Genomic DNA, 8,040 nt, shown 5'->3' on the forward strand with positions numbered 1-8,040 from the left:
CCCCCCCCCCCCCCCCCCCCCCCGCCAAAAGAAGGAGTTTTTAAGAGTGGGAATGTTTGGAAAGGCAATGGGGACAGGAGAAATGGCCATATGTGGCTACTGGGCACTTACTTAAAATAGAGCTCAAGTGTTTGCTTATCTCATCACTCTTACTGAAATGTTAAATGTACTTATAATACTGATAATAAATGTTACCAATGAAAAGATTAAAATGCTGGAATAATACCTTGTTGACTTAATATGATTTTAGAGGAAGACATAGCTTTTCCGAGTAAAACAAAACCGGATATAATTTTTTAATTAATAATTTGAAACATAAAAACTCAAGTTCTATAAAGGAAAGATACATCAAGTTTTAAGAAAAGGAGAAAATGTCAATTTGTATTGGGAGCATAGAGCAATCAAAATAGCAAATAGCTCATTTCCTCAAGTGAAATAGTGTATATACCCAAAGTCACAACAAAATAATATGATACGTACAGCAATTGCAATCAGAAAAGATGAAGAGTAGTTTTCAATAGAAAAAAAGACGATAGACACATGAACAGATTTTCAACCTCATTCATAAAAAGATACACAAATAAAACATGAGATTCTATGTTTTACCAACATATAGAACATATGAAAAGTTGAATAAAACCCAGTATTGGTGAGAGTAAATAAGCACTGTCACAAATTTTTGGTGGGGATGTAAATGAATGCAAATGTTTTGAAGGGAAATTGGTCATATCTATCAAAATGCTTAATGCATGGGGTGCCTGGATGGCTCAGTTGGTTAAGTGTCTGACTTTGGCTCACATCATGATCCTGTGGTCTTTGGCTGGTGAGTTCAAGCCCCATGTTGGGCTCTGTGCTGACAGCCCAGAGCCTGAAGCTTGCTTCGGATTTCTATGTCTCTCTCTGTCTACTTCACTCCCACCATGTTCTGCTCTACCTCTTTCTGTCTCTCAAAAATGAATAAATCTTAATTTTTTAATTAAAAATAAATGCATAATGCATGTATTCTGTTCCAGCATTTCACACACATTAATGTGATCTTGGACAAACTCACAAGAATTATAAAAACATATAATCAAAGTTATTCATTTCAACATTATAATTAAAACAAATTAGAAAGAAAGCCAATAACCAATATTAAATAGAAAGCTAGCAAAATGATTCATGCAGACAAAAGAAAATGTATAATTAATGATATAGACAGATATCATATAAAAATTATAACTGAATCATTACAAGCATCTTTGTAATTTTTTGAATATTAATTAAATTATTTTAGAAGAACACATATGAAACTAAGTAGTGGTTAATTTCTTAGAGAAGTCAGGGTAATGCCAGATAGAAGTACTTCACTTTCAATTTACAATTTCTGTACCACCTGACAGGCATATGCTACTTTTATTTTAAAATAATAACAAATATGTGGGTTTTTTAAGTGTCCAATAATAGAAATTATGAAGAAAATTGTGGGCATGAGGATACATTTGAAGAACTGAAGAACTCAAGGAATAATTTTATTACAGGAAAATGTTTTATAAAATTTTGTAGCCTGTTATGACATAGGTATTACTTATCCGATATGTCTAATTACTTACTATTTGAGAATTATCCTTAATTAAAATAATAGTAAGTATAAAAATGTATGAACTTTGGCCCTAAAATAACTTATAAAAACTACAGTTAAATGATGGTTTAGGTGATTAGAAGAAATCTTTAGACACTTTAAGAGTAAAATGAAGTCAGATATAATATGTATAAAACTGGAAATCTCTTTTTATGGCTCTCATATTAAACAAAACTAAAACACAGGGTTTGGTGAACAGTCATGAGAATTTTGTTTTTAGGTGCGCATTGGGTATAATCTAGGTTACATATGACTTAGAAGAGAGAGAACCAGTGATTTTCTTTCATAGGGACCATTGGATTTCTGGGACAGGGAAACCATTATTTAATATACAACTGACAAACACATCTGGATTATATTGTATAATCTGATTTATCAGGAGGAAAAGAGATTTGTAGATATCTTTTAATTGGATTTGAATTGAAATAAGAATAATTATTTATTATTACATGTTTAGAATATTCAATAAATATTTCTGGAAGGAATAATAAATTATTGGGTGAACATTTGGTCAGTATTTAAATTAAAATAGCAACTTAAATTTCCTATTATGAGTTATAAAAATGTGTTTTATTCTAAATAAAACATTAGCATTCATCGTCTCCATGTAGGTCTAGTAAACACACACACACACACACACACACACAGACAGATGGGTTGGAAAAACAGGTTAGGAAACCGTGATATAGGTATTTAGAAAAAGATTGGCCCATTAAAGTGAGTTGTTGACTTAGTCAAAGATTTACATACTAGGGGTCTAAAGTATTCAAGAACAAACTAACTGACTAAAATAAGTAAACAAATGGTAACATAGATATAACTCACTATCAGTCTCTATCTAAAAATTAATTGATGACAACAATAATCATGTTATTTTGGTCAATTTAGAAATAAAATTTTGTAAAGAATGTTGAACCAACAGTCTCATCTGAATTTTCCCATATTGCATTTTTCAGGAATCGGATTAATTATATTATTGCCTTACATCCATTTACCCTTGTAGAGAAGTATGCAGATCACATACTTAGTGTTTTCAACCACACTTTTATAAAGATGGACATGTGTAGGCAGAATGCATAATGCCACATTACATATGAAGAAGACCATTGTGAATAAAATCACCTATTTGTATTCAGAATCCTTCCTTAATTCTATGAATATATATTTCATGTTTGAGGTAGAAATATGTAATCCAAATGAGTAGGTTTTTTGGTTTGCTTTTTGTTTTCACTCCCTAAGCGTGGTGCACCTCCATTAACATTCACTTTGGGAATATCCTGATATCCTACACATTATGACCTGAGAAGAATCATTGTTGAGCTGAATAAATGTTTTTCAGGAATAATAATATTTTTATAAACACATATATGTTCTTTAGTATGGGGAACAAAACAAGTTTGAAGAAAACATCCCGTTATCTCATTGGTAATAACCTATAACCCAATTCAACCTTCTAGCTGACTGCCCTGGAGTCAAAATTCCATAAACCTGTATATCCCCAAAACACCCGTATAACTCCAGGAGACAATATCACCATCAACCTAACTTAAAATGCTATCAACAGATTCAGTGTGTTGAAAATAAGTAGAAAATGTAAATATAAGGATCAGAGCTAGGTGGGGAACACTGAAATTTCATTCATCTGGGCCACTTTCATGTTGGCCAGCCTTATCAGGGGCAACAACTTTTAAATCCAAGGTGTATATGTGCATACTCATTGAGGGAGAGATCTTCACCTTTTCTTAGCTGAAATACTTCCCTATGTAAGCTCAGTTCTTAAAAACTCAGTTCTTAAAAATTTACGAATTCAGGCTATTTGTGTGTTTGGCACATATTTGGATTTAGGAAGACACCTTTATTTGTGAAAATATGATGTGCCCAATTAGACATGTGTTGAAAACAGATTAACAAACCATTCTATCTCTATTTACAGTTATATTACCTTCAAAAACTTATTGTCAGACTATTCTAAAGCTTCCATATTTTAGTATGGCTACCTATGAGCATATAAAGCAATTTACCTAACTCTGAAATACAGTTATTTTTTAATAAAATACAATTCAGTCATTTATTTAAATATCCAGGATACAAATCTAACTTGTATTAGACTATAACTGGACTAAATGATTATTGTTATCAAAGACTGGGTATAATAAAAAAGTATAATCAAGGCTAAAACATTAGTATAGATGAGCATGGGAAATTGTATTTATGTTGGAGAAAAAAACAGAGTGGTAGCATTTGAGTTGTCTGCTAAAGAAGTAAATTTAGCTTTAATTTAAAAAACAATTTTAAGTGTAATTATTTAGAAAAGCTTTTACCTTTTCATAGATACTTATTATTGTCTTTATTATGAAAAGAAACTTTTAACATAATAGCTAAATCTTTCAAGAGAGCACTATCTAGTTTTTTTTTTCTAAATAATATCAACCTTGAAAAGAAATTGTTTCTCAAGATTCAAGAAGACTCATGAAACAGCATGTGTTTATTTCAAGGTCAGTCACTCCTGAGAGTTACAGGCTCAAGCCTGCTTGGTTTGTGACAGCTAATAATATCTCAGAATTGAAAAGAACTATTATCCGTGTATTAGTTATGCCCTGTACCAGTTGGATGAATTAAGTCTCAAGTTTTGAGAGTCTTGCTTCACGAGCAAGCTCAGCTTGTGGTCATCAAAGTTACTTTAGTTCCAGTGTAACTGAAGTAGCAGCAGTTGTCTGTAAATCTGTGGATGCCTGAGGAAAGAGGAGAATGAAACCGTTTCTAAATTGAATAGGACGTGGATGGTGGGTGTGGGCAGGCATGCAGGTGCGACAGGATGGAGCTCTTATGAAAATGTCATGTACACAACAGGAGCTTTAGAGAATCCGAGAGTGGAGACTTCACTTGAAGGAAGTGCCCAATCAGCTGTGTGCAATACGCCTCTCTTCTGGTAGTAATCCTTTCTTACAGGAGAGCAATGTAGGAGAATTCATCTTCAAGGAAAGCCCAGTTGGGCAGGTTTCTTGGGAACTGTGTCTATGACGCCCTGAAGTGTCAAGGCACCCAAGTTCAGAAACCCTGGTCTGAATCAGTGAGACCTGTTTCAGTTGGATAGGAACACAAAAAAAATAATGACCTCGTCCCTGGTGGCTATTCAAAAGCTCTTTAAAGTTCATTGACATTATAAAACACCAAAGGCAAATTCACTTAGTTCATTTTAAACTTGAAAAGAAAGATGGGTGGGGGGATAATCCGAACACCTTCATCTCGGTGGCGTGTTGTAAATCACTCTAGTACTTAAAACATGAAAGGAATTTATTTCACTGCAGAATCTCTCTTAATTTTGTAGTTCTGCAGATGAAAGGCCTTCCCATAGAAACTGAAAAAGAATATTGTAATAGAGCCTAGCCGGTAGCATAAAAACATATAAATTTAATTCTTTCATATGGCTTTTTAAACATACCAATAAAATTTAGTAGCTTTTGACCAACTGGTAAACAACAAGATTACAAATGGGAGTCATTTAAGTTTTCATTACCAAGTCCTCCTGATCCTTAAAGGTAATAAAGGAGTAAGTTTTAGTGAAAAACATATCTTAATAGTCCAGGCTTGAAAATTGCAATAAACATGATAGGACTACATGGATGACGAAGGATTCTTAGCAAGATGTAACAGGGCGGAATTAGTGTTGGAGCAATTATTTTAGCAATATGCTCATTTTCTTTATGCAATTTATGACCTTAATCACTCGTAGGCAAATTCAATCATGAGGCAATGCTCTTGCTATTTATGCTTAGTAACACCGGCAGTGCACGGTGGATGAAAATTCTTCACACATGGCTTCTTTTTCCACAAAGGAAGTTTCCTATAGCTTTTTATTTGCTTTGGATTTTTCAGCTCAACAAAAGGATGGCGATCTGGCTTTTGAAAATAAGCCCTTGAAAAGGAGCCACAGATAGGTGTCAACAAGCCTAGGCCTGCTTCCTCATCCACAAAGCAATGCAAGTATTTTCTTTTGTGCTACACAATATACGTAGGGAAATAGACCCCAGGTTCATGTGAAACTGAGACTGAACTCAACTGCTAATCAGTATTCTGAGTTACACCCAAGAATGTTCGGACTGTACTATACTAAGCCCAACTGCACAACCACAACAAAAATATAAAATAATTGGTTGAGGAATATGGGTGTGGGTGGCAGTTTCATGTTGGTGGGCCAAGATTGGTCTGATGCAATGCTTCATTGAAGTGTTTGCCTCAAACAGAATGCTCTATATAATGAAAAAAGTTTCACACTTCACAATTTCGTTAGACTGATATTCCAGCTGGAACATGCTTCGGGTCTTCTATATTTTCATAGTATTTTATTTACATCTCTTACCATTCATTCAGTATTTTCTATTAAAATATCTATTTCTGTTATTAGGCTCTTAGCTCCTTTAGGATAACAACTAAATGTAGTTTATCTTTGTATCCCCACTATCTGCCCCAAGCCTGATACATACAGTAGTTTAAAAAAGTAACCTTAATAAATATGACAATGAGTTTTTTTGTTTGCTGAATAAATGCCTTGATTGAGTCTTGGGGGATAGAAAGATATTATTGTCAGACCATTTGTAAATTAGATGCCAGCTTTTATTATTATCCCAAATCCTCCACATACTCTCTAATTAAAGACACTCTAGAAACCTTATATTAAATTCTCTAGTCAAAATACTTGTCTCCACAAAACTAACTGACCAAAGATTTAGTGTTATAAGAAATGTTGAGGGATTGGGTGAAATAAGGAAAAAGGAGCACTCAGAGGATGGATTTAGCAAGGTATTTGCATTATATCACAAAATTTCCAGGAAGTACAGATTTATGGGATTATTGGACTCAAGTAAAGAGAGCTGCATAGTACTAATTGAGCAATCTACAACATTTTTATGGGATACTTATAAGATAATATAGAAATGTGGAAAAGATGACTGTACAGTTAAATATAAGTGGATAAATCACTATGCATAATGGATGTCAACTTGAAAAGGGATTTCTAACATCATGCCATGGGCTCTATCTTTGTTTAATTTCACATTTGTAATTAATGGTGATTACAAATTAACACAATTGAAAATACAATGTGGGAAAAGATTATCAGTGCGGTGGATTTATGATGCCAAATAATATTATCAGACTGATCAAATCCAACTATATTTTATATTCACCACATATAATACATCTTAAGAAAGAAAATTAGGGTTTTATTGGAAGTTACTTCAATTTCAGTCAATAGTATCATGTCAAATGAACAAACACAGTATGCTCTTGAATTTATTATACTCAAATATCCAGTGAGTGTGTCTTAGTCCTTTCCTCTGTTTAGATTAGAACACACTGTGTATACTATTTACAGGTACCACACCAAGATCAACTCTGAAAAAGCCAGAGTTTGCTCAAAAGAGATAATCTTGGATAAAAACAAAACAAAACAAGAACATGCTAAATGAAAACGTTTAGTGGAGAAAGGGGGAACATCTGAAAGTTGTTCATAAAAACAAACACTGTGCTTTAAATTAGAAGCAAGAAGCTCCCTCAACTCTTACTCCAAAAGAATTAGAAGCCACCAGGCCACCATCTGGGATCCCTTGCTGAGACTCCAGGAGACTCTGTGTCCAACTTGATATTAGAATTCCAATCTTTATGGTCAGATCATTGCAATAGGCTTGACAACCTTGGTCTTTACATCTTGATCATCATTCCTTGTGAAGACCTCTCTTCTATATACTATTTATCCAATCTCACTCTCAGACAAAGTTGTTCTTTCTCTCACACTCCTTCTCATACCTTTAAAATATGCCTGATTAATTACTAGTTTAATACTTAAAAGTATTTGTAAAACAAAATAAAATAAAAAGCCAACTCTTTCTACCTCTCTTCCTAAAAGAAAACTCTTAAATCTTTCCCCAAAACAGGATATTTGTTTTTTTCACATGCCACAAGGTCTGGAAAGGTTATTATCAATAGTGATTTCCAAACTCTTACTTTCTATTCTTAAGTAATATTCTCCATTTGGAGTTCACCATCTCTGAATATATTATTCTCTATTCTCTATTTTTACTCTTTACAATTTCACATTGGTGAAAACTTTTAGTATCTGAATCGATATTTTTTCTATCCCATGTTCTATAATTAATCATGGTGATTTCATACCTATAGATTTAATTTCGTAGATCCTAACTGCTTTTAAACCCAGTCAACTTCAGGTCAATTCCCTTTCCTCCATATCAAAGATTTTACCCTAAGGTTTCTTATCTCACACACACACACACACACACACACACACACAAATAGTGCAATGGAAATCATAAATCTCAAATTTCCCATGTCCTGACATCATGGTCCTTTCATATAGCCACTTCCATGACCTACTCTTTGATGTACTGGAGATCTCTGAGCCT

This window comes from Suricata suricatta, chromosome 10 (assembly GCF_006229205.1).
Source record: "Suricata suricatta isolate VVHF042 chromosome 10, meerkat_22Aug2017_6uvM2_HiC, whole genome shotgun sequence".
In the NCBI taxonomy this organism is placed as follows: domain Eukaryota; kingdom Metazoa; phylum Chordata; class Mammalia; order Carnivora; family Herpestidae; genus Suricata; species Suricata suricatta.